Source organism: Channa argus, chromosome 10 (assembly GCF_033026475.1).
Source record: "Channa argus isolate prfri chromosome 10, Channa argus male v1.0, whole genome shotgun sequence".
NCBI classification, from domain to species: Eukaryota; Metazoa; Chordata; class Actinopteri; order Anabantiformes; family Channidae; genus Channa; species Channa argus.
Window position 1 is genome coordinate 3,344,411 of NC_090206.1, and position 16,847 is coordinate 3,361,257.

Consider the following 16,847-nt stretch of genomic DNA (forward strand, 5'->3'; position numbering starts at 1 on the left):
TGGCTTCATTTTCAGCCACACAGTCTAAAGGTAAACTCTCAGAGAAGATCACAAAACAATGTCTGCAAAAAGCAAGATGCCACTCCATTCTGTGGCTGGATCATCCGTGAAATCCTGAGATCAAGTTACAAGACTTCCTTGATCGCTGGACTTCTTTGTGTGCGGCGTAGGTACTGGGGCCTAGCGGGTAAAAGCATGTCTTGGAGATCTCGTGTATTCCTTCCAGGAGTGCCTTAATCACTTGATGTTTTTGCACGCACCATCTACTTTGACACTACAATGTTCATAAAAGGAGTTGTTTTGTGCTTGGAATGGTTGTTCTATCACTGCCATTTTCGCAAGATCAGCTATTGAGATCAAGTGCTAGCAGTTTCAAGTTGTAACAAAGTTCATGTGGAATCAATTCTGACATGTTGGATTACGCCTTTGCATACATTACCAAGGTGCACTTCCACATGGCGTCCCATGAAGTTTTAAATCCAGCGCCTTAGACCACTCGGCCACACTACCTCAAGGCGCAGCTTTTTGCCCCGGGGAAAAATAACGCCGTAGGCATGTAAGCGCGTAGGATAAATTGACAACGAGATCCACGCTTGCTACTAAATGCCCAACGCATCCGTGAAATCCTGAGATCAAGTTACAAGACTTCCTTGATCGCTGGACTTCTTTGTGTGCGGCGTAGGTACTGGGGCCTAGCGGGTAAAAGCATGTCTTGGAGATCTCGTGTATTCCTTCCAGGAGTGCCTTAATCACTTGATGTTTTTGCACGCACCATCTACTTTGACACTACAATGTTCATAAAAGGAGTTGTTTTGTGCTTGAAATGGTTCTTCTATCACTGCCATTTTCGCAAGATCAGATATTGAGATCAAGTGCTAGCAGTTTCAAGCTGTACCAAAGTTCATGTGTAATCAATTCTGATATGTTGGATTACGCCTTTGCATACATTACCAAGGTGCACTTCCACATGGCGTCCCATGAAGTTTTGTCGCAGAATGTGCAACTCTAACATCCATCCGTTTTTGGCTCACGGTACATATGGGCAATTCTCTGGGATTTGAAATCGTTTAAATGAGGCGCTTTGGCTTAGCTGGTTAAAGCGCCTGTCTTGTAAACAGGAGATCCTGGGTTCAAATCTTAGCAGTGCCTCTGTGTATAAACACTACTTATGACTAGCTTGCTTCTAAATGCCCGGTACAATTTTATTGGTCATTTCAAGGTAAAAGATGTGTAAAGCTACAGTCATGTTGGCAAAGGCCAAAAAGGGAGTTGTTTTATGCTTGAAATGGTTCTTCTAACAACAACGAGATCCACGCTTGCTACTAAATGCCCAACACAAAAGTTCAGTCAATTAAAGGCAAAAGATGCATAAAGACACAGTTGGCTCAGGCACTGCTGGGATTCGAACCCAGGATCTCCTGTTTACTAGACAGGCACTTTAACCAACTAAGCCACAGCGCCACTCAAGACTCTGGCTTCATTTTCAGCCACACAGTCTAAAGGTAAACTCTCAGAGAAGATCACAAAACAATGTCTGCAAAAAGCAAGATGCCACTCCATTCTGTGGCTGGATCATCCGTGAAATCCTGAGATCAAGTTACAAGACTTCCTTGATCGCTGGACTTCTTTGTGTGCGGCGTAGGTACTGGGGCCTAGCGGGTAAAAGCATGTCTTGGAGATCTCGTGTATTCCTTCCAGGAGTGCCTTAATCACTTGATGTTTTTGCACGCACCATCTACTTTGACACTACAATGTTCATAAAAGGAGTTGTTTTGTGCTTGAAATGGATGTTCTATCACTGCCATTTTCGCAAGATCAGCTATTGACTACATTACCAAGGTGCACTTCCACATGGCGTCCCATGAAGTTTTGTCACAGAAGGTGCAACTCTAATATCCATCGAAATATAATTGGGTTTTTGGCTCACGGTACATATGGGCAATTCTCTGGGATTTGAAATCCTTTAAATGACGCGCTGTGGCTTAGCTGGTTAAAGTGCCTGTCTCGTAAACAGGAGATCCTGGGTTCAAATCCCAGCAGTGCCTCTGTCTATAAACACCACTTATGACTAGCTTTCTTCTGAATGCCCAATACAATTTCATTGGTCATTTCAAGGCAAAAGATGTGTCTGCCTTTCAACATTTTCAGTGCACATAATACTTCTTTTTCTCCGATTATGGCATGAAGAAGCAACTGTGTAATTTCACACAAAAAGTCAGAAGATGCTGTTTCTTTAGCCATAGATTTTTCTTTTTTTAATGCTGCACACTGTTCAACCTGCGGTGGAGACTACAGATGAGTCAACTCCTGTCTTAAACAAAGTAATTCATTTGAGATATGGAATCAATAGCCTTTAGTTGTCAAATGGCAGTGGTGGGATTCGAACCCACGCCTCCTGAGAGACTGGAGCCTAAATCCAGCGCCTTAGACCACTCAGCCACACTACCTCAAGGCGCAGCTTTTTGCCCCGGGGAAAAATAACGCCGTAGGCATGTAAGCGCGTAGGATAAATTGACAACGAGATCCACGCTTGCTACTAAATGCCCAACGCATCCGTGAAATCCTGAGATCAAGTTACAAGACTTCCTTGATCGCTGGACTTCTTTGTGTGCGGCGTAGGTACTGGGGCCTAGCGGGTAAAAGCATGTCTTGGAGATCTCGTGTATTCCTTCCAGGAGTGCCTTAATCACTTGATGTTTTTGCACGCACCATCTACTTTGACACTACAATGTTCATAAAAGGAGTTGTTTTGTGCTTGAAATGGTTCTTCTATCACTGCACCTGTCAGGTTGGCACGTTTCAACATTTTCAGTGCACGTAATACTGCTTTTTTTGGGATTATGGGATAAAGAAGCAACTGTGTAATTTCACACAAAAAGTCAGAAGATGTTGTTGCTTTAGCCATAGATGATTTTTTGATGCTTCACGCTGTTCAACCAGCGGTGGAGACTACAGATAAGTCAACTCCTGTCTCAAACAAAGTCATTCATTTGAGATATGGAATCGATAGCCTGTAGTTGTCAGATGGCAGTGGTGGGATTCCACTTGTCCTGAGAGACTGGAGCCTTAAGCCAGCGCTTTGGACCACTCAGCCACACTTCCTGCACTTGTTTTACTGTTGCATTCGTGCAGGTTACGAGCTAGGAAGCTCAGCAGGGAGGATGTCTTAACTAGAAGAGCTGATCATCTGTGCATAATTGTACAAAGAGTAAACATTGATGACCTGCAAGAGGTAAGAACCCTATATCATTATATGAAGTGCCTTCCATAGGCACCTGGTGTCAAATGGCAGTGGTGGGATTTGAACCCACGGCTCCTGAGAGACTGGAGCCTAAATCCAGCGCCTTAGACCACTCGGCCACACTACCTCAAAGCTACAGTCATGTAGGCAAAGGCCAAAAAGGGAGTTGTTTTATGCTTGAAATGGTTCTTCTAACAACAACGAGATCCACGCTTGCTACTAAATGCCCAACGCAAAAGTTCAGTCAATTAAAGGCAAAAGATGCATAAATACACAGTCAGCTCAGGCACTGCTGGGATTCGTGATGTTGTTGCTTTAGCCATAGATGATTTTTTGATGCTGCACGCTGTTCAACCTGCGGTGGAGACTACAGATAAGTCAACTCCTTGTGGGAGTAAGAACCCAAAGTACCAGTACTATTTCATTATAAGAAGTGCTTTCCATAGGCACCTGGTGTCAAATGGCAGTGGTGGGATTCGAACCCACGCCTCCTGAGAGACTGGAGCCTTAATCCAGCGCCTTAGACCACTCGGCCACACTACCTCAAAAGCAGCTTTTTGCCCTGGGGAAAAATAACGCCGTAGGCATGTGAGCACGTAGGATAAATTGACAACGAGATCCACGCTTGCTACTAAATGCCCAACGCAATAGTTTAGTCAATTAAAGGCAAAAGATGCATAAAGACACAGTCAGCGGCGTAGGTACTGGGGCCTAGCGGGTAAAAGCATGTCTTGGAGATCTCGTGTATTCCTTCCAGGAGTGCCTTAATCACTTGATTGTACCTTGAATGTACCTTAATCTCGGTACATATGGGCAATTCTCTGGGATTTGAAATCGTTTAAATGAGGCGCTGTGGCTTAGCTGGTTAAAGTGCCTGTCTCGTAAACAGGAGATCCTGGGTTCATTTCCCAGCAGTGCCTCTGTGTATAAACACTACTTATGACTAGTTTGCTTCTAAATACCCAGTACAATTTTATTAGTCATTTCAAAGCAAAAGATGTGTAAAGCTACAGTCATGTAGGCAAAGGCCAAAAAGGGAGTTGTTTTATGCTTGAAATGGTTCTTCTAACAACAACGAGATCCACGCTTGCTACTAAATGCCCAACGCAAAAGTTCAGTCAATTAAAGGCAAAAGATGCATAAATACACAGTCAGCTCAGGCACTGCTGGGATTCGAACGCAGGATCTTCTGTTTACTAGACAGGCACTTTAACCAACTAAGCCACAGCGCCACTCAAGCTGCTGGCTTCATTTTAAGCCACACAGTCTAAAGGTAAACTCTCAGAGAAGATCACAAAACAATGTCTGCAAAAAGCAAGATGCCAATCCATTCTGTGGCTGGATCATCCGTGAAACCGTGAAATCCTGAGATCAAGTTACAAGACTTCCTTGATCGCTGGACTTCTTTGTGTGCGGCGTAGGTACTGGGGCCTAGCGGGTAAAAGCATGTCTTGGAGATCTCGTGTATTCCTTCCAGGAGTGCCTTAATCACTTGATGTTTTTGCACGCACCATCTACTTTGACACTACAATGTTCATAAAAGGAGTTGTTTTGTGCTTGAAATGGTTGTTCTATCACTGCCATTTTCGCAAGATCAGATATTGAGATCAAGTGCTAGCAGTTTCAAGCTGTAACAAAGTTCATGTGGAATCAATTCTGACATGTTGGATTACGCCTTTGCATACATTACCAAGGTGCACTTCCACATGGCGTCCCATGAAGTTTTGTCGCAGAAGGTGCAACTCTAACATCCATCGAAATATAATTGGGTTTTTGGCTCACGGTACATATGGGCAATTCTCTGGGATTTGAAATCCTTTAAATGAGGCGCTGTGTGTCAGATTGTTACAAAATGCCCAACGCATCCGTGAAATCCTGAGATCAAGTTACAAGACTTCCTTGATCGCTGGACTTCTTTGTGTGCGGCGTAGGTACTGGGGCCTAGCGGGTAAAAGCATGTCTTGGAGATCTCGTGTATTCCTTCCAGGAGTGCCTTAATCACTTGATGTTTTTGCACGCACCATCTACATATGGGCAATTCTCTGGGATTTGAAATCCTTTAAATGAGGCGCTGTGGCTTAGCTGGTTAAAGTGCCTGTCTTGTAAACAGGAGATCCTGGGTTCAAATCCCAGCAGTGCCTCTGTGTATAAACACTACTTATGACTAGCTTGCTTCTAAATGCCCAGTACAATTTTATTGGTCATTTCAAGGCAAAAGATGTGTAAAGCTACAGTCATGTTGGCAACGGCCAAAAAGGGAGTTGTTTTATGCTTGAAATGCTTCTTCTATCACTCCCGGTTTCGCAAGATCAAATATTGAGATCAAATGCTACAAGGTCCACTATACCACTCTGCTCTATTGCTCTGTCAGGTTGGCACGTTTCAACATTTTCAGTGCACGTAATACTGCTTTTTTTGGGATTATGGGATAAAGAAGCAACTGTGTAATTTCACACAAAAAGTCAGAAGATGTTGTTGCTTTAGCCATAGATGATTTTTTGATGCTTCACGCTGTTCAACCAGCGGTGGAGACTACAAATAAGTCAACTCCTGTCTCAAACAAAGTCATTCATTTGAGATATGGAATCGATAGCCTCTAGTTGTCAGATGGCAGTGGTAGGATTCCACTTGTCCTGAGAGACTGGAGCCTTAAGCCAGCGCTTTGGACCACTCAGCCACACTTCCCGCACATGTTTTTCTGTTGCATTCGTGCAGGTTAGGAGCTAGGAAGCTCAGCAGGGAGGATGTCTTAACTAGAAGAGCTGATCATCTGTGCATAATTGTACAAAGAGTAAACATTGATGACCTGCAAGAGGTAAGAACCCTTTATCATTATAAGAAGTGCTTTCCATATGCACCTGGTGTCAAATGGCAGTGGTGGGATTTGAACCCACGCCTCCTGAGAGACTGGAGCCTAAATCCAGCGCCTTAGACCACTCGGCCACACTACCTCAAGGCGCAGCTTTTGCCTCGGGGAAAAATGCCTCGCAGAAGGTGCAATTCTAACATCCATCGAAATATAATTGGGTTTTTGGCTCACGGTACATATGGGCAATTCTCTGGGATTTGAAATACTTTAAATGAGGCGCTGTGTGTCAGATGGCTACAAAATGCCCAACGCATCCGTGAAATCCTGAGATCAAGTTACAAGACTTCCTTGATCGCTGGACTTCTTTGTGTGCGGCGTAGGTACTGGGGCCTAGCGGGTAAAAGCATGTCTTGGAGATCTCGTGTATTCCTTCCAGGAGTGCCTTAATCACTTGATGTTTTTGCACGCACCATCTACTTTGACACTACAATGTTCATAAAAGGAGTTGTTTTGTGCTTGAAATGGTTGTTCTATCACTGCCATTTTCGCAAGATCAGCTATTGAGATCAATTGCTAGCAGTTTCAAGCTGTAACAAAGTTCATGTGGAATCAATTCTGATATGTTGGATTACGCCTTTGCATACATTACCAAGGTGCACTTCCACACGGCGTCCCATGAAGTTTTGTCGCAGAAGGTGCAATTCTAACATCCATCGAAATATAATTGGGTTTTTGGCTCACGGTACATATGGGCAATTCTCTAGGATTTGAAATCCTTTAAATGAGGCGCTGTGTGTCAGATGGCTACAAAATGCCCAACGCATCCGTGAAATCCTGAGATCAAGTTACAAGACTTCCTTGATCGCTGGACTTCTTTGTGTGCGGGGTAGGTACTGGGGCCTAGCGGGTAAAAGCATGTATTGGAGATCTCGTGTATTCCTTCCAGGAGTGCCTTAATCACTTGATGTTTTTGCACGCACCATCTACTTTGACACTACAATGTTCATAAAAGGAGTTGTTTTGTGCTTGAAATGGTTGTTCTATCACTGCCATTTTCGCAAGATCAGCTATTGAGATCAAGTGCTAGCAGTTTCAAGCTGTAACAAAGTTCATGTGGAATCAATTCTGACATGTTGGATTACGCCTTTGCATACATTACCAAGGTGCACTTCCATATGGCGTCCCATGAAGTTTTGTCGCAGAAGGTGCAACTCTAACATCCATCGAAATATAATTGGGTTTTTGGCTCACGGTACATATGGGCAATTCTCTGGGATTTGAAATCCTTTAAATGAGGTGCTGTGGCTTAGCTGGTTAAAGCGCCTGTCTTGTAAACAGGAGATCCTGGGTTCAAATCCCAGCAGTGCCTCTGTGTATAAACACTACTTATGACTAGCTTGATTCTAAATGCCCAGTACAATTTTATTGGTCATTTCAAGGCAAAAGATGTGCAATGCTACAGTCATGTTGGCATAGGCCAAAAAGGGAGTTGTTTTATGCTTGAAATGGTTCTTCTATCACTCCCGGTTTCGCAAGATCAAATATTGAGATCAAATGCTACAAGGTCCACTATACCACTCTGCTCTATTGCTCTGTCAGGTTGGCACGTTTCAACATTTTCAGTGCACGTAATACTGCTTTTTTTGGGATTATGGGATAAAGAAGCAACTGTGTAATTTCACACAAAAAGTCAGAAGATGTTGTTGCTTTAGCCATAGATGATTTTTTGATGCTTCACGCTGTTCAACCAGCGGTGGAGACTACAGATAAGTCAACTCCTGTCTCAAACAAAGTCATTCATTTGAGATATGGAATCGATAGCCTGTAGTTGTCAGATGGCAGTGGTGGGATTCCACTTGTCCTGAGAGACTGGAGCCTTAAGCCAGCGCTTTGGACCACTCAGCCACACTTCCTGCACTTGTTTTTCTGTTGCATTCGTGCAGGTTACGAGCTAGGAAGCTCAGCAGGGAGGATGTCTTAACTAGAAGAGCTGATCATCTGTGCATAATTGTACAAAGAGTAAACATTGATGACCTGCAAGAGGTAAGAACCCTATATCATTATATGAAGTGCCTTCCATAGGCACCTGGTGTCAAATGGCAGTGGTGGGATTTGAACCCACGGCTCCTGAGAGACTGGAGCCTAAATCCAGCGCCTTAGACCACTCGGCCACACTACCTCAAGGCGCAGCTTTTGCCTCGGGGAAAAATAACGCAGTAGGCATGTAAGCGCGTAGGATAAATTGGCGACGAGATCCACGCTTGCTACTAAATGCCCAACGCAATAGTTTAGTCAATTAAAGGCAAAAGATGCATAAAGACACAGTCAGCTCAGGCACTGCTGGGATTTGAACCCAGGATCTCCTGTCTGCAAAAAGCAAGATGCCACTCCTTTCTGTGGCTGGATCATCCGTGAAATCCTGAGATCAAGTTACAAGACTTCCTTGATCGCTGGACTTCTTTGTGTGCGGCGTAGGTACTGGGGCCTAGCGGGTAAAAGCATGTCTTGGAGATCTCGTGTATTCCTTCCAGGAGTGCCTTAATCACTTAATGTTTTTGCACGCACCATCTACATATGGGCAATTCTCTGGGATTTGAAATCCTTTAAATGAGGCGCTGTAGCTTAGCTGGTTAAAGTGCCTGTCTTGTAAACAGGAGATCCTGGGTTCAAATCCCAGCAGTGCCTCTGTGTATAAACACTACTTATGACTAGCTTGCTTCTAAATGCCCAGTACAATTTTATTGGTCATTTCAAGGCAAAAGATGTGTAAAACTACAGTCATGTTGGCAACGGCCAAAAAGGGAGTTGTTTTATGCTTGAAATGCTTCTTCTATCACTCCTGGTTTCGCAAGATCAAATATTGAGATCAAATGCTACAAGGTCCACTATACCACTCTGCTCTATTGCTCTGTCAGGTTGGCACGTTTCAACATTTTCAGTGCACGTAATACTGCTTTTTTTGGGATTATGGGATAAAGAAGCAACTGTGTAATTTCACACAAAAAGTCAGAAGATGTTGTTGCTTTAGCCATAGATGATTTTTTGATGCTTCACGCTGTTCAACCAGCGGTGGAGACTACAAATAAGTCAACTCCTGTCTCAAACAAAGTCATTCATTTGAGATATGGAATCGATAGCCTCTAGTTTTCAGATGGCAGTGGTGGGATTCCACTTGTCCTGAGAGACTGGAGCCTTAAGCCAGCGCTTTGGACCACTCAGCCACACTTCCTGCACATGTTTTTCTGTTGCATTCGTGCAGGTTAGGAGCTAGGAAGCTCAGCAGGGAGGATGTCTTAACTAGAAGAGCTGATCATCTGTGCATAATTGTACAAAGAGTAAACATTGATGACCTGCAAGAGGTAAGAACCCTTTATCATTATAAGAAGTGCTTTCCATATGCACCTGGTGTCAAATGGCAGTGGTGGGATTTGAACCCACGCCTCCTGAGAGACTGGAGCCTAAATCCAGCGCCTTAGACCACTCGGCCACACTACCTCAAGGCGCAGCTTTTGCCTCGGGGAAAAATAACGCAGTAGGCATGTAAGCGCGCAGGATAAATTGACAACGAGATCCACGCTTGCTACTAAATGCCCAACGCAATAGTTTAGTCAATTAAAGGCAAAAGATGCATAAAGACACAGTCAGCTCAGGCACTGCTGGGATTTGAACCCAGGATCTCCTGTTTACTAGACAGGCACTTTAACCAACTAAGCCACAGCGCCACTCAAGACTCTGGCTTCATTTTCAGCCACACAGTCTAAAGGTAAACTCTCAGAGAAGATCACAAAACAATGTCTGCAAAAAGCAAGATGCCACTCCATTCTGTGGCTGGATCATCCGTGAAATCCTGAGATCAAGTTACAAGACTTCCTTGATCGCTGGACTTCTTTGTGTGCGGCGTAGGTACTGGGGCCTAGCGGGTAAAAGCATGTCTTGGAGATCTCGTGTATTCCTTCCAGGAGTGCCTTAATCACTTGATGTTTTTGCAGGCACCATCTACTTTGACACTACAATGTTCATAAAAGGAGTTGTTTTGTGCTTGAAATGGTTCTTCTATCACTGCCATTTTCGCAAGATCAGATATTGAGATCAAGTGCTAGCAGTTTCAAGCTGTAACAAAGTTCATGTGGAATCAATTCTGACATGTTGGATTACGCCTTTGCATACATTACCAAGGTGCACTTCCACATGGCGTCCCATGAAGTTTTGTCACAGAAGGTGCAACTCTAACATCCATCGAAATATAATTGGGTTTTTGGCTCACGGTACATATGGGCAATTCTCTGGGATTTGAAATCCTTTAAATGACGCGCTGTGGCTTAGCTGGTTAAAGTGCCTGTCTCGTAAACAGGAGATCCTGGGTTCAAATCCCAGCAGTGCCTCTGTCTATAAACACCACTTATGACTAGCTTTCTTCTGAATGCCCAATACAATTTCATTGGTCATTTCAAGGCAAAAGATGTGTCTGCCTTTCAACATTTTCAGTGCACATAATACTTCTTTTTCTCCGATTATGGCATGAAGAAGCAACTGTGTAATTTCACACAAAAAGTCAGAAGATGCTGTTTCTTTAGCCATAGATTTTTCTTTTTTTAATGCTGCACACTGTTCAACCTGCGGTGGAGACTACAGATGAGTCAACTCCTGTCTTAAACAAAGTCATTCATTTGAGATATGGAATCAATAGCCTTTAGTTGTCAAATGGCAGTGGTGGGATTCGAACCCACGCCTCCTGAGAGACTGGAGCCTAAATCCAGCGCCTTAGACCACTCAGCCACACTACCTCAAGGCGCAGCTTTTTGCCCCGGGGAAAAATAACGCCGTAGGCATGTAAGCGCGTAGGATAAATTGACAACGAGATCCACGCTTGCTACTAAATGCCCAACGCATCCGTGAAATCCTGAGATCAAGTTACAAGACTTCCTTGATCGCTGGACTTCTTTGTGTGCGGCGTAGGTACTGGGGCCTAGCGGGTAAAAGCATGTTTTGGAGATCTCGTGTGTATAAACTCTGTGTATAAACACTACTTATGACTAGCTTGCTTCTAAATACCCAGTACAATTTTATTAATCATTTCAAAGCAAAAGATGTGTAAAGATACAGTCATGTAGGCAAAGGCCAAAAAGGGAGTTGTTTTATGCTTGAAATGGTTCTCCTAACAACAACGAGATCCACGCTTGCTACTAAATGCCCAACGCAAAAGTTCAGTCAATTAAAGGCAAAAGATGCATAAATACACAGTCAGCTCAGGCACTGCTGGGATTCGAACCCAGGATCTCCTGTTTACTAGACAGGCACTTTAACCAACTAAGCCACAGCGCCACTCAAGCTGCTGGCTTCATTTTAAGCCACACAGTCTAAAGGTAAACTCTCAGAGAAGATCACAAAACAATGTCTGCAAAAAGCAAGATGCCAATCCATTCTGTGGCTGGATCATCCGTGAAACCGTGAAATCCTGAGATCAAGTTACAAGACTTCCTTGATCGCTGGACTTCTTTGTGTGCGGCGTAGGTACTGGGGCCTAGCGGGTAAAAGCATGTCTTGGAGATCTCGTGTATTCCTTCCAGGAGTGCCTTAATCACTTGATGTTTTTGCACGCACCATCTACATATGGGCAATTCTCTGGGATTTGAAATCCTTTAAATGAGGCGCTGTGGCTTAGCTGGTTAAAGTGCCTGTCTTGTAAACAGGAGATCCTGGGTTCAAATCCCAGCAGTGCCTCTGTGTATAAACACTACTTATGACTAGCTTGCTTCTAAATGCCCAGTACAATTTTATTGGTCATTTCAAGGCAAAAGATGTGTAAAGCTACAGTCATGTTGGCAACGGCCAAAAAGGGAGTTGTTTTATGCTTGAAATGCTTCTTCTATCACTCCCGGTTTCGCAAGATCAAATATTGAGATCAAATGCTACAAGGTCCACTATACCACTCTGCTCTATTGCTCTGTCAGGTTGGCACGTTTCAACATTTTCAGTGCACGTAATACTGCTTTTTTTGGGATTATGGGATAAAGAAGCAACTGTGTAATTTCACACAAAAAGTCAGAAGATGTTGTTGCTTTAGCCATAGATGATTTTTTGATGCTTCACGCTGTTCAACCAGCGGTGGAGACTACAAATAAGTCAACTCCTGTCTCAAACAAAGTCATTCATTTGAGATATGGAATCGATAGCCTCTAGTTGTCAGATGGTAGTGGTGGGATTCCACTTGTCCTGAGAGACTGGAGCCTTAAGCCAGCGCTTTGGACCACTCAGCCACACTTCCTGCACATGTTTTTCTGTTGCATTCGTGCAGGTTACGAGCTAGGAAGCTCAGCAGGGAGGATGTCTTAACTAGAAGAGCTGATCATCTGTGCATAATTGTACAAAGAGTAAACATTGATGACCTGCAAGAGGTAAGAACCCTTTATCATTATAAGAAGTGCTTTCCATATGCACCTGGTGTCAAATGGCAGTGGTGGGATTTGAACCCACGCCTCCTGAGAGACTGGAGCCTAAATCCAGCGCCTTAGACCACTCGGCCACACTACCTCAAGGCGCAGCTTTTGCCTCGGGGAAAAATAACGCAGTAGGCATGTAAGCGCGCAGGATAAATTGACAACGAGATCCACGCTTGCTACTAAATGCCCAACGCAATAGTTTAGTCAATTAAAGGCAAAAGATGCATAAAGACACAGTCAGCTCAGGCACTGCTGGGATTTGAACCCATGATCTCCTGTTTACTAGACAGGCACTTTAACCAACTAAGCCACAGCGCCACTCAAGACTCTGGCTTCATTTTCAGCCACACAGTCTAAAGGTAAACTCTCAGAGAAGATCACAAAACAATGTCTGCAAAAAGCAAGATGCCACTCCATTCTGTGGCTGGATCATCCGTGAAATCCTGAGATCAAGTTACAAGACTTCCTTGATCGCTGGACTTCTTTGTGTGCGGCGTAGGTACTGGGGCCTAGCGGGTAAAAGCATGTCTTGGAGATCTCGTGTATTCCTTCCAGGAGTGCCTTAATCACTTGATGTTTTTGCACGCACCATCTACTTTGACACTACAATGTTCATAAAAGGAGTTGTTTTGTGCTTGAAATGGTTGTTCTATCACTGCCATTTTCGCAAGATCAGCTATTGAGATCAAGTGCTAGCAGTTTCAAGTTGTAACAAAGTTCATGTGGAATCATTTCTGACATGTTGGATTACGCCTTTGCATACATTACCAAGGTGCACTTCCACATGGCGTCCCATGAAGTTTTGTCGCAGAAGGTGCAACTCTAACATCCATCGAAATATAATTGGGTTTTTGGCTCACGGTACATATGGGCAATTTTCTGGGATTTGAAATCCTTTAAATGAGGCGCTGTGTGTCAGATGGCTACAAAATGCCCAACGCATCCGTGAAATCCTGAGATCAAGTTACAAGACTTCCTTGATCGCTGGACTTCTTTGTGTGCGGCGTAGGTACTGGGGCCTAGCGGGTAAAAGCATGTATTGGAGATCCCGTGTATTACTTCCAGGAGTGCCTTAATCACTTGATGTTTTTGCACGCACCATCTACTTTGCCACTACAATGTTCATAAAAGGAGTTGTTTTGTGCTTGAAATGGTTGTTCTATCACTGCCATTTTCGCAAGATCAGACATTGAGATCAAGTGCTAGCAGTTTCAAGCTGTAACAAAGTTCATGTGGAATCAATTCTGACATGTTGGATTACGCCTTTGCATACATTACCAAGGTGCACTTCCACATGGCGTCCCATGAAGTTTTGTCGCAGAAGGTGCAACTCTAACATCCATCGAAATATAATTGGGTTTTTGGCTCACGGTACATATGGGCAATTCTCTGGGATTTGAAATCCTTTAAATGAGGCGCTGTGTGTCAGATTGTTACAACATGCCCAACGCATCCGTGAAATCCTGAGATCAAGTTACAAGACTTCCTTGATCGCTGGACTTCTTTGTGTGCGGCGTAGGTACTGGGGCCTAGCGGGTAAAAGCATGTCTTGGAGATCTCGTGTATTCCTTCCAGGAGTGCCTTAATCACTTAATGTTTTTGCACGCACCATCTACATATGGGCAATTCTCTGGGATTTGAAATCCTTTAAATGAGGCGCTGTGGCTTAGCTGGTTAAAGTGCCTGTCTTGTAAACAGGAGATCCTGGGTTCAAATCCCAGCAGTGCCTCTGTGTATAAACACTACTTATGACTAGCTTGCTTCTAAATGCCCAGTACAATTTTATTGGTCATTTCAAGGCAAAAGATGTGTAAAGCTACAGTCATGTTGGCAACGGCCAAAAAGGGAGTTGTTTTATGCTTGAAATGCTTCTTCTATCACTCCCGGTTTCGCAAGATCAAATATTGAGATCAAATGCTACAAGGTCCACTATACCACTCTGCTCTATTGCTCTGTCAGGTTGGCACGTTTCAACATTTTCAGTGCACGTAATACTGCTTTTTTTGGGATTATGGGATAAAGAAGCAACTGTGTAATTTCACACAAAAAGTCAGAAGATGTTGTTGCTTTAGCCATAGATGATTTTTTGATGCTTCACGCTGTTCAACCAGCGGTGGAGACTACAAATAAGTCAACTCCTGTCTCAAACAAAGTCATTCATTTGAGATATGGAATCGATAGCCTCTAGTTGTCAGATGGCAGTGGTGGGATTCCACTTGTCCTGAGAGACTGGAGCCTTCAGCCAGCGCTTTGGACCACTCAGCCACACTTCCTGCACTTGTTTTTCTGTTGCATTCGTGCAGGTTACGAGCTAGGAAGCTCAGCAGGGAGGATGTCTTAACTAGAAGAGCTGATCATCTGTGCATAATTGTACAAAGAGTAAACATTGATGACCTGCAAGAGGTAAGAACCCTTTATCATTATAAGAAGTGCTTTCCATATGCACCTGGTGTCAAATGGCAGTGGTGGGATTTGAACCCACGCCTCCTGAGAGACTGGAGCCTAAATCCAGCGCCTTAGACCACTCGGCCACACTACCTCAAGACGCAGCTTTTGCCTCGGGGAAAAATAACGCAGTAGGCATGTAAGCGCGCAGGATAAATTGACAACGAGATCCACGCTTGCTACTAAATGCCCAACGCAATAGTTTAGTCAATTAAAGGCAAAAGATGCATAAAGACACAGACAGCTCAGGCACTGCTGGGATTTGAACCCAGGATCTCCTGTTTACTAGACAGGCACTTTAACCAACTAAGCCACAGCGCCACTCAAGACTCTGGCTTCATTTTCAGCCACACAGTCTAAAGGTAAACTCTCAGAGAAGATCACAAAACAATGTCTGCAAAAAGCAAGATGCCACTCCATTCTGTGGCTGGATCATCCGTGAAATCCTGAGATCAAGTTACAAGACTTCCTTGATCGCTGGACTTCTTTGTGTGCGGCGTAGGTACTGGGGCCTAGCGGGTAAAAGCATGTCTTGGAGATCTCGTGTATTCCTTCCAGGAGTGCCTTAATCACTTGATGTTTTTGCACGCACCATCTACTTTGACACTACAATGTTCATAAAAGGAGTTGTTTTGTGCTTGAAATGGTTGTTCTATCACTGCCATTTTCGCAAGATCAGCTATTGAGATCAAGTGCTAGCAGTTTCAAGCTGTAACAAAGTTCATGTCGAATCAATTCTGACATGTTGGATTACGCCTTTGCATACATTACCAAGGTGCACTTCCACATGGCGTCCCATGAAGTTTTGTCGCAGAATGTGCAACTCTAACATCCATCCGTTTTTGGCTCACGGTACATATGGGCAATTCTCTGGGATTTGAAATCGTTTAAATGAGGCGCTTTGGCTTAGCTGGTTAAAGCGCCTGTCTTGTAAACAGGAGATCCTGGGTTCAAATCCTAGCAGTGCCTCTGTGTATAAACACTACTTATGACTAGCTTGCTTCTAAATGCCCAGTACAATTTTATTGGTCATTTCAAGGCAAAAGATGTGTAAAGCTACAGTCATGTTGGCAAAGGCCAAAAAGGGAGTTGTTTTATGCTTGAAATGGTTCTTCTAACAACAACGAGATCCACGCTTGCTACTAAATGCCCAACGCAAAAGTTCAGTCAATTAAAGGCAAAAGATGCATAAAGACACAGTCAGCTCAGGCACTGCTGGGATTCGAACCCAGGATCTCCTGTTTACTAGACAGGCACTTTAACCAACTAAACCACACACACATTCTCTGGGATTTGAAATCCTTTAAATGACGCGCTGTGGCTTAGCTGGTTAAAGTGCCTGTCTCGTAAACAGGAGATCCTGGGTTCAAATCCCAGCAGTGCCTCTGTCTATAAAAACCACTTATGACTAGCTTTCTTCTGAATGCCCAATACAATTTCATTGGTCATTTCAAGGCAAAAGATGTGTCTGCCTTTCAACATTTTCAGTGCACATAATACTTCTTTTTCTCCGATTATGGCATGAAGAAGCAACTGTGTAATTTCACACAAAAAGTCAGAAGATGCTGTTTCTTTAGCCATAGATTTTTCTTTTTTTAATGCTGCACACTGTTCAACCTGCGGTGGAGACCACAGATGAGTCAACTCCTGTCTTAAACAAAGTCAATTATTTGAGATATGGAATCAATAGCCTTTAGTTGTCAAATGGCAGTGGTGGGATTCGAACCCACGCCTCCTGAGAGACTGGAGCCTAAATCCAGCGTCTTAGACCAGTCAGCCACACTACCTCAAGGCGCAGCTTTTTGCCCCGGGGAAAAATAACGCCGTAGGCATGTAAGCGCGTAGGATAAATTGACAACGAGATCCACGCTTGCTACTAAATGCCCAACGCATCCGTGAAATCCTGAGATCA

The 16,847-nt window shown here is 43.9% G+C and overlaps 26 non-coding genes across 26 annotated transcripts; 11 read left to right on the forward strand and 15 right to left on the reverse strand.

The window, feature by feature from the left end:
* Window positions 1-1,075: 1,075 nt before the first annotated feature.
* On the forward strand, window positions 1,076-1,149 carry trnat-ugu (transfer RNA threonine (anticodon UGU)). The gene has a single exon. It is a non-coding gene; the product is annotated as a tRNA-Thr (tRNA).
* A 238-nt stretch (window positions 1,150-1,387) lies between these two features.
* Window positions 1,388-1,461, reverse strand: trnat-agu (transfer RNA threonine (anticodon AGU)). Its single transcript has one exon. It is a non-coding gene; the product is annotated as a tRNA-Thr (tRNA).
* A 510-nt stretch (window positions 1,462-1,971) lies between these two features.
* On the forward strand, window positions 1,972-2,045 carry trnat-cgu (transfer RNA threonine (anticodon CGU)). Its single transcript has one exon. It is a non-coding gene; the product is annotated as a tRNA-Thr (tRNA).
* Window positions 2,046-2,365: 320 nt separating this feature from the next.
* On the reverse strand, window positions 2,366-2,447 carry trnal-uag (transfer RNA leucine (anticodon UAG)). The gene has a single exon. It is a non-coding gene; the product is annotated as a tRNA-Leu (tRNA).
* An 839-nt stretch (window positions 2,448-3,286) lies between these two features.
* On the reverse strand, window positions 3,287-3,368 carry trnal-uag (transfer RNA leucine (anticodon UAG)). Its single transcript has one exon. It is a non-coding gene; the product is annotated as a tRNA-Leu (tRNA).
* Window positions 3,369-3,702: 334 nt separating this feature from the next.
* On the reverse strand, window positions 3,703-3,784 carry trnal-aag (transfer RNA leucine (anticodon AAG)). The gene has a single exon. It is a non-coding gene; the product is annotated as a tRNA-Leu (tRNA).
* Window positions 3,785-4,087: 303 nt separating this feature from the next.
* Window positions 4,088-4,161, forward strand: trnat-cgu (transfer RNA threonine (anticodon CGU)). The gene has a single exon. It is a non-coding gene; the product is annotated as a tRNA-Thr (tRNA).
* A 1,147-nt stretch (window positions 4,162-5,308) lies between these two features.
* trnat-ugu (transfer RNA threonine (anticodon UGU)) lies at window positions 5,309-5,382 on the forward strand. The gene has a single exon. It is a non-coding gene; the product is annotated as a tRNA-Thr (tRNA).
* A 728-nt stretch (window positions 5,383-6,110) lies between these two features.
* trnal-uag (transfer RNA leucine (anticodon UAG)) lies at window positions 6,111-6,192 on the reverse strand. Its single transcript has one exon. It is a non-coding gene; the product is annotated as a tRNA-Leu (tRNA).
* Window positions 6,193-7,345: 1,153 nt separating this feature from the next.
* trnat-ugu (transfer RNA threonine (anticodon UGU)) lies at window positions 7,346-7,419 on the forward strand. The gene has a single exon. It is a non-coding gene; the product is annotated as a tRNA-Thr (tRNA).
* Window positions 7,420-8,147: 728 nt separating this feature from the next.
* trnal-uag (transfer RNA leucine (anticodon UAG)) lies at window positions 8,148-8,229 on the reverse strand. The gene has a single exon. It is a non-coding gene; the product is annotated as a tRNA-Leu (tRNA).
* A 432-nt stretch (window positions 8,230-8,661) lies between these two features.
* On the forward strand, window positions 8,662-8,735 carry trnat-ugu (transfer RNA threonine (anticodon UGU)). The gene has a single exon. It is a non-coding gene; the product is annotated as a tRNA-Thr (tRNA).
* A 728-nt stretch (window positions 8,736-9,463) lies between these two features.
* trnal-uag (transfer RNA leucine (anticodon UAG)) lies at window positions 9,464-9,545 on the reverse strand. Its single transcript has one exon. It is a non-coding gene; the product is annotated as a tRNA-Leu (tRNA).
* A 153-nt stretch (window positions 9,546-9,698) lies between these two features.
* trnat-agu (transfer RNA threonine (anticodon AGU)) lies at window positions 9,699-9,772 on the reverse strand. The gene has a single exon. It is a non-coding gene; the product is annotated as a tRNA-Thr (tRNA).
* A 586-nt stretch (window positions 9,773-10,358) lies between these two features.
* trnat-cgu (transfer RNA threonine (anticodon CGU)) lies at window positions 10,359-10,432 on the forward strand. Its single transcript has one exon. It is a non-coding gene; the product is annotated as a tRNA-Thr (tRNA).
* Window positions 10,433-10,752: 320 nt separating this feature from the next.
* Window positions 10,753-10,834, reverse strand: trnal-uag (transfer RNA leucine (anticodon UAG)). The gene has a single exon. It is a non-coding gene; the product is annotated as a tRNA-Leu (tRNA).
* A 464-nt stretch (window positions 10,835-11,298) lies between these two features.
* trnat-agu (transfer RNA threonine (anticodon AGU)) lies at window positions 11,299-11,372 on the reverse strand. Its single transcript has one exon. It is a non-coding gene; the product is annotated as a tRNA-Thr (tRNA).
* A 325-nt stretch (window positions 11,373-11,697) lies between these two features.
* trnat-ugu (transfer RNA threonine (anticodon UGU)) lies at window positions 11,698-11,771 on the forward strand. The gene has a single exon. It is a non-coding gene; the product is annotated as a tRNA-Thr (tRNA).
* A 728-nt stretch (window positions 11,772-12,499) lies between these two features.
* Window positions 12,500-12,581, reverse strand: trnal-uag (transfer RNA leucine (anticodon UAG)). The gene has a single exon. It is a non-coding gene; the product is annotated as a tRNA-Leu (tRNA).
* Window positions 12,582-12,734: 153 nt separating this feature from the next.
* trnat-agu (transfer RNA threonine (anticodon AGU)) lies at window positions 12,735-12,808 on the reverse strand. Its single transcript has one exon. It is a non-coding gene; the product is annotated as a tRNA-Thr (tRNA).
* Window positions 12,809-14,145: 1,337 nt separating this feature from the next.
* Window positions 14,146-14,219, forward strand: trnat-ugu (transfer RNA threonine (anticodon UGU)). The gene has a single exon. It is a non-coding gene; the product is annotated as a tRNA-Thr (tRNA).
* Window positions 14,220-14,947: 728 nt separating this feature from the next.
* trnal-uag (transfer RNA leucine (anticodon UAG)) lies at window positions 14,948-15,029 on the reverse strand. Its single transcript has one exon. It is a non-coding gene; the product is annotated as a tRNA-Leu (tRNA).
* A 153-nt stretch (window positions 15,030-15,182) lies between these two features.
* trnat-agu (transfer RNA threonine (anticodon AGU)) lies at window positions 15,183-15,256 on the reverse strand. The gene has a single exon. It is a non-coding gene; the product is annotated as a tRNA-Thr (tRNA).
* Window positions 15,257-15,830: 574 nt separating this feature from the next.
* Window positions 15,831-15,904, forward strand: trnat-ugu (transfer RNA threonine (anticodon UGU)). The gene has a single exon. It is a non-coding gene; the product is annotated as a tRNA-Thr (tRNA).
* A 342-nt stretch (window positions 15,905-16,246) lies between these two features.
* trnat-cgu (transfer RNA threonine (anticodon CGU)) lies at window positions 16,247-16,320 on the forward strand. Its single transcript has one exon. It is a non-coding gene; the product is annotated as a tRNA-Thr (tRNA).
* A 320-nt stretch (window positions 16,321-16,640) lies between these two features.
* trnal-uag (transfer RNA leucine (anticodon UAG)) lies at window positions 16,641-16,722 on the reverse strand. The gene has a single exon. It is a non-coding gene; the product is annotated as a tRNA-Leu (tRNA).
* Between the last annotated feature and the right edge of the window lie 125 nt (window positions 16,723-16,847).